The sequence below is a fragment of the Acomys russatus genome, chromosome 1 (genome assembly GCF_903995435.1).
Source record: "Acomys russatus chromosome 1, mAcoRus1.1, whole genome shotgun sequence".
NCBI lineage: Eukaryota > Metazoa > Chordata > Mammalia > Rodentia > Muridae > Acomys > Acomys russatus.
The window spans coordinates 45,601,161-45,608,399 of record NC_067137.1 but is presented as its reverse complement, the minus strand read 5'-3'; the positions used below and the strand labels follow the sequence as shown (position 1 = coordinate 45,608,399).

General features: G+C 45.6%; 1 protein-coding gene across 1 annotated transcript in view; it reads left to right on the top strand.

Moving 5' to 3' along the window:
* Positions 1-1,091: 1,091 nt before the first annotated feature.
* Pik3cg (phosphatidylinositol-4,5-bisphosphate 3-kinase catalytic subunit gamma) overlaps positions 1,092-7,239 on the top strand; it is a 76,484-nt gene continuing 70,336 nt past the window's right edge. Inside the window, exon 1 of the mRNA XM_051144790.1 lies at positions 1,092-1,183. The gene's annotated coding sequence lies outside the window, so the exon portion shown is untranslated. The remainder of the gene's footprint in view (positions 1,184-7,239) is intronic.

Here is a 7,239-nt window from a genome sequence, read left to right as displayed (position 1 = left end):
ATGCTGGCCTCCTGGCTACACTGCAAGGGTACTGTGGAAAGCGCTGCTTTTCATTTGGAAATCAAGTCAGCTTGTGGCTTTCTCAAAGTAGTGAGAACAGCAGAATTGCAGCCAGGGTGGCAAAAAAAAAAAAATTCTTATACTTCTGCTTGGATTCAGAGAACCGCCGAGCTGACAGAAGGAAGAAAGCCAGCCAGTTTAGCTCAGTCCATGACAAGAGAGCAGAAAGCAAAAACCAGCTTTGCATGCTTCAGTCCTCTGCAGTACCACCTGAGAGCATGGCCGGGGGTGCTGCAGAATAGACCGAGACAGAAGAAAGACACAGCCCTGGCAGTTCTTGAAGTAAGTAGGTGGTTGATTGAAACAGATCTTCCCCTCCCCCCTGCATCCCCCCCCCCCCACAACCGCTGGCGCTCTGTGCTTCTTTCCCTGGCCAATCATTTCTCTATCCTGGGATACTCCCTGGTCATTACCCTACTACATAAAACCCAGGCTAAAGCCTCAGTTCAAATTCTCCCCCTGAAACTATCTGTCCCCATTAGCACTTAAACCCAAAATTCCAATTTTAATTCACATTGCATCCACGTAGTAGCAAGGATTCTCACGGTATGGACTGTGCAGAACTATTCAGTGAGCTCAGCTACAGGACAGGTGCCTTGGTTCAGGTTGGAGCCGTTCTGGACAATAGAAATGGACTGGGCTGTGGTCTGCATTTTTATGTTTGCGATGGCCAATCTTAGTTGGCAACTTGACACACCTGGGAAAACATAGTCTTAACTGAGTAATTGTCTCCATCAGATTTGCCTGTATGGCTGTGTCTTTGAAGCACTTTCTTAATTGCTAATTGATGTAGGAGGGCCCACCCCACTTCAGAAGGTGCCCTCCTGAGGTAGATGGGCCTGGTCTATATTAAAAAGATAGCTGAGAAAGCCAGGGGTAGCAAGGCCATAAGGAATTTCTTCTGCTGTGGTCTCTGGCTCAGTTCTTGCCCCCAGGGCTTTGTTTTGTCTTTCTTGATGATCAGCTGTAACCTGTAAGCTAAATACGCCCTTTCCTCTTCCCCAGGTTGCTTTTGGTCACAGCAACAGAAAGCAAACTGGAGCAATATCCAACAGAACATCCCCAGTGTATCTGACCCATAAGAGAGAGAGCTTTGAGAAGAGCTGGCACCTTTCTGACTAGGGTAAGATAAAATCTCAAAGTTGTTTTGATTTGCATTTCTCCAATTTTTAGTGGTGATGAATATTTATTGAGATATTTCTTAGCTGCCCCTTCTTTCTCTTCCTCCTCCTCTTCTTTTCTTCTTCATCTTCATCTTGGTTTCCTCCTCCTCCTCCTTCTAAGTGTTCAGATCCCAGGCCCGTGTTTTGAATGGGTTGTTTAGTCTTTGACTCTTTGTATTTTCTGTTCTTTATATACTCTGGATATTAATCCTGTGTCAGATTTACAGCTGACAAATATTTGTTCCCATTGTGAGGGCTTCATTTTTACTCAATTTACTGTTTCTTTAGCCATGCAGAAGCATTTTAGTTTTATGAAGTACCACCTGTCAAGTGTTGGCCTTAATTCTTGGGCAAATGGAGTCCTATTCAGAAAGTTCTTTCCTACACCAATATCCTGTGTGGCATTGCCTGCATTTTCTTCTAATAGTTTCAGCATTTCAGGTTTCAAACCTAAATCTTTGATGCATCTCTCATGTGACCCAACCTTAACACTCTTTGGCATATGCTCAAAGGACTAGACATCCCACTTCACAGATACTCACCCAGCCATGTTCATTACTGCTCTACTCACAAAATCTTGGAAATGGAAACAGTCTAAATATCCTTCAACTAATGAATTGATAATGAAATATACATATATATATACATTATTCAAATTTAGAGAAAAACTGAAATTTGCAGATAAATAGGTGGAACTAGAAAAGATAATATTGAGTGAAGTAACTCAGAAAGACAAGCATTACACTTTCTCTGTCATCAGAGGCTCCTAGCTCCATATTTTCAGATGTGAGTACATACTCTGAGTAACTGTAGAAACCAAGAAACTAAAAAGGGACCATGATGGGTGCAACAGGAAAGAGACTAACAGGGTACAAATATATCAATCATTTGGTCTGAAAATGCTCCCTTCAAGAGCCATAGACTATCTAACAAAAACCCAACACTAGGCGTGAGAAATTCTATTTAGAGTTTTTGTAGTTGTTGGTCAGGGTTGTCTAAGACACGCCCCAAACAGTACAAGATATTGCTATTGTCCTTTGTTGCCCCCAGAGGTGGAAGGTAAATTGCTGAAGGCACCAGACACTTTAGACATAGGGGCCAGAGTTCCTCCGCAACCTCAGGTGGAGGAAAGCCTCCTTTCTGAGGTCTAGTTTTCATGGTACCAGAAGGTACCATGCAAGCTTCCAAAGAGGGAAGCAACAAACATTTCTGTACAGCTATGAAGTCTATGAACAACAATAGCAAGCATGGAACAAATAACCCTAAGGGTGTAATAGTGGTATGGATAATTTGAAAGCAACCAACAGCTCCTTGATTGAATTTAATACTCAATAAACAAGAAGGAAATTGTGCATGGTATTGGAAACCTAACCAATTACTCAGGATTGGTGAATTCATGGATCTTGAAGGAGAACCTATACCTATTACTTTTTAAAGCCAGCATAATTCCTAACTACATTATATAAAGTTTTCCTTATATCCATAGGTAAATTGAGTCCTCACCCTTCCACAAGGAAACTTCACTTTACAACAGACAGAAAACTCAACCAGACAAAATGCAGAGTTGTAGAGCCCAGTCTCAACCGATAGAGCAACAAAACAACTCCTGCACCTGAGGCTCAAGGAGAATTTCAGAAGAGGAAGTGGAAAGATTGTGAGAGCCGGAGGATCAGAGAGCTTGTTGTAAGATTCTGTTTCCTTCAAATGTCAGAGAAGCTATACTCATGGGATCTCATCAACATGACTTCCTAAACAAAACTTGAACAAGGATAACACCAAGAGACGAATAGGCATGCTAACATGGAGGGGGAAACCATATGGTGCCTCAACCCTAGCCAAAGAGCTGCAGGCATCTAAGGAATACCAAGAGCAGGAGAAATGGTCTTCCTTGGGGAAGAATTCCACCTTGGGAATTGGAAATTGTTTATCTAATACCAAATGATCAGCCCTAAAATCAATAGATGATAGATAGATAGATAGATAGATAGATGGTAGAGATATAATACACACACACACACACACACACACACACACACACACAAACACACACACACACGGGGCCTGAGTAGATTGTATCCATATATTTAGAAATGTGGTGAAAGGTAGATCTAAGATGGTGGCACTGACTAGTATGGTGTCTGAGCGGCAGGACGGAGCCTAGGAACAGGGCTGGGAGCTACAGACCACAAGACCAGGAGAGCCCTAGGTGAGATGGGTCTGGACAGTGCAGAGCACAGGTGGGTCTGGCCTTGGGCAACCCAACTGGTCCAGGGAAGATGGGTGCCCAGTCCTCAGAGACTGGCAGAGAACTGCAGCTGTGCTCTGTATCTTGGACGGTATCTGAGACTGAACTGTGGCCATTGAAACACCAGCATCTAGATCTGCTGGCCCAAAGGAGGACCCAGGAGAACGGGTGGATCAGACCCCAGACCACCTGCACCAGTCCACAAAAAACCCATCTATCCTGTGGCCACTGGTAGGGTCTCCAAAGCCCAGTCAGTGCAGTACCTGTACTCTCTCTGACTGAACAGTGGGTTACAGAGCACCAGCCTCAGTGTCTGCTGTCCGGGAGGGGGGGGCGGTGGGAGACAAGAGTGTGGATCTGGAATAGATCTGACTTCAGATCACCCTGCCAGTCCACAGAGGTATCCAGCGCCCATGCAGGGGTCCCAGGCAGCTGCAGACATGTTCTTGGCTATGGCATGGTTCCCACTCTCTCTGGAGGACTGACCTGAGGTTCCACAGCCAGAGCGAAAGCAGGTGGAAGCCTAAGGCAGCGGGAGGATCCTGTACTCTTTGGCAGCCTGAACTGAAGTCCCAGGGCCCTAGTGACCAAGAGCAGGGTCTCCAAAGCCCATCCAAAAGCATATAGTATCTACACTATCTTGGACTGAACCTTGGGCTGCAGAGCACCAGCACAAGGCTCTGCTAGCCTAGTGGGGAGGCCAAGGTATGGAGCAAAGTCCCCACCCCCACCCCCACCCCCGGAGCTGAAACCAGGTCACCTGCCTGATCCAGGGAAGAGTTCCGTGATCCCCACAGGTGAGGGGTCTCAACCTATAGACATTTGCCAGAGTCCAGCTCCGGATGAGGGCCAGGCTCTGAAGAAGGGTGTATTTAAGAGTGATGAGGGAAGAAAGAATCAGACACGGGACACCATTCAATTCTTTTGATGAGAGATGGGACTGAGAGGAAGCCATAGTGGCTTTACCTGCTCTGACAACTTGTGTCTTGTAAGCTTTATTTATACACAAAATCATTTCCTTAAAAATTTTAATCATTGATTACACAGCTTGAAATCTTTTTGGTTACATAAGTATGTAGGAACAAGGGAAACAAAGCAAGCAAACAGCAAATTTCCTGAGAACTAAAAATTAACTTTAGGATAAAATCAGCTTTCATTTAACTTAAAACTTTCTTCCTTATGATTGGTATCTTAAAGCCTCATGGGTACAAAAGGTATTAAACAAAACGACTCTATTTGATTTTGTTTTAAGTTGGCACATAGTTAATAGACCAAAGATAAATCCCTCCACCTGATACCCTAAACTTGTCTTTCTGACCCTTAATTAATCCGCTCTTTTTCTATTTTATATTTAAAATAAAACTATCATTTAAAAATATTATATAGCCTTTTTACTTGGAAGCAGCTTGTCCTTTTGGCTTTCCAGAACATCAGGAAAGTCCTGGCCTATCATGTTTACTCAGAAGGGCAGGCAGTTCACTGAGACAACATGGCTGTCTCTGCGACTTTGTCCTGAACTTCTGTATCAACACAATTTCTATTTTTACTGTAGTTTTGTGAAGAATAGAAGACGATCAGGACTTTAGGACTGTTTCCAATATCTCTCTTTAACCTCATTATGAGCTTTTACTTCAATGCAATTTCTATCTTTATTATAATCCTGTGAAGGATCATTAGAATTTTTAAACGGTCTTCTTTTGCTTCTAGGTAGGCACCAAGGTCTGTTGATAATAGCATGGTTGGGATCTCTCTTCTTTCTAAACTAGTTCCTTGTTTCCAAAGCTGAGCATAAAGACCTAGTGATTTTAATTATAATTTGTTAGCTTTCAAAGTTTCCCTAAAATTTTCTTCGTTATTAATTCTTCTAAAATCCACTAAATCATTTACCAAACTCATTTATTAATAATCTAACAATGATTCTGAATACATTTTATGTAAGATTCAATTTTCTGCATAGCTGTATTTTCTCAGGCGATCACCAATGACCTTATTAGTATTTATTAGTATCAGCTTTTACTAGTTTTCAATTCTAGCCTTTGAAGAGAAGCCTCTAAGAGTAATTTCAATCCATGGCATCCAGGCACAGGAACTTTGTCAAGCAAGGTTTAAGGACACCTGGTTGTTGGGGCACTGGAACTTTGTCAAGCAGTGCCCCCAGAATTCTTGGCCTCACCACTCACCAACAAACTACTCTCAACGACCAGTGAAGGATACCAGAAACTACCTCCCAATGTCAGAAACGGCAAAATGACCAAAGGCCAACATAAAAATATAACAGCAAAAACCAAAACAATATGGCATCTCCAGAACCCAAATATCTCAAAGAATTCAACCTTGGGAACTAAAACACAACTGAAGCACGACAACATGACCTCAAATCCTTAGTAATAAAGATAATAATGGAGGAAATTAACAAAATCCATAAATATATGCAGGAAGATGCACCCAAACAGAGGACATTAAAGAAGCCTATGGAGAGGAAATGAAGAAATCACTAGAAGAAATTCAGGAAAATGCAAACAATCAGATGAAGGAAATCAATAAAACAGTTCAAGATCTGAAGATGAAAATAGAAACAATGGGGGGATCCAAAATGGCGGCGAGCAGTGTGGACCGTGTTTGGAGGCTCCAGTGCACAGATTTCTGAGCCAGGAACACCGAGGTCCGAACATCACGGCAGCGGGAGTGCTCCACGGTTCGGAGGGACCAGGGTGCGGAGGACCTGCGTGCCCCTGCACACAGGAGGAGCGTGGATTTTCTCTGATCGGAGCAGCAGCGGCAGAGGCAGCAGCACCAGCGGCACCAGCAGCGGTGGCTGAGGTTTGCAGCTCATAACCTTCCGGTGGAGGTGATTGGTGTGGTGGCTGGTGGGAGTTGCTGCGGGAGAGGGGACTTGGGGCAGGATTTGGGTCGCGTGGAGCCTTCGGACCCAGACTGGACTCGGCGGACAGTTCGGCCCCAGAGTCCCGGGTACTGGCCCAGTCCAGCAAGCAATTCTACACGAGGCACTAACTCAGCTTGGGCCACAGCTCCCCTGCTGTGGCGCAGGCTTAGTTGAGCCCACAGCTCCACACTAGGCAGCACCTCAGCTCAGCGGCAGCTCCCCTGCGGTGACACAGTCTGGGCGGAGCACTTGGTTCCAACACAGGCATAACTCAGAGCAGCCGCAGTTCTCCTGCTGTGGCGCAGGCTTGGCTGAGCACTCAGTTCCACCATAGGCGCCACCTCAGCTCAGCAGCAGCTCCCCTGCAGTGACACAGTCTGGGTGGAACACTTGGTTCCACCATTGGCGCTAACTCAGAGCAGCCGCAGTTCTCCTGCTGTGGCACAGGCTTGGCTGAGCACTCAGTTCCACCCCAGGCACCACCTCAGCTCAGTGGCAGCTCCCCTGCGGTGACACAGTCTGGGCGGAGCACTTGGTCCACCACTGGCACTAACTAGAGCAGCCGCAGCTCTCCTCTGTGGCCCAGGCTGGACAGAGCGCTCGGTTCCACCACCTCTAAGACTCTGGTTGGACACAGTGTGCAGTTTGAATCCAGAATTCCTGGCTGAGATTGGTGGTCAGTTCAGGCCCTGAGTCAATAACTGACCACAGCACGCACTTTGGGCCAAAAGGCCCTAGCGGAGCTTGGTGCGTAGTCCCAGCCCAAAAATTCTGGCTGGACCCTGTGGGCATTTTGGGCCCAGAATCCCTAGCTGAGCTTGGCAGACGGTTCAGGCCCTGAGAATCTAGCTGAGTTCAGCCCGTGGTTCAGGCCCAGTGTTCCTGGC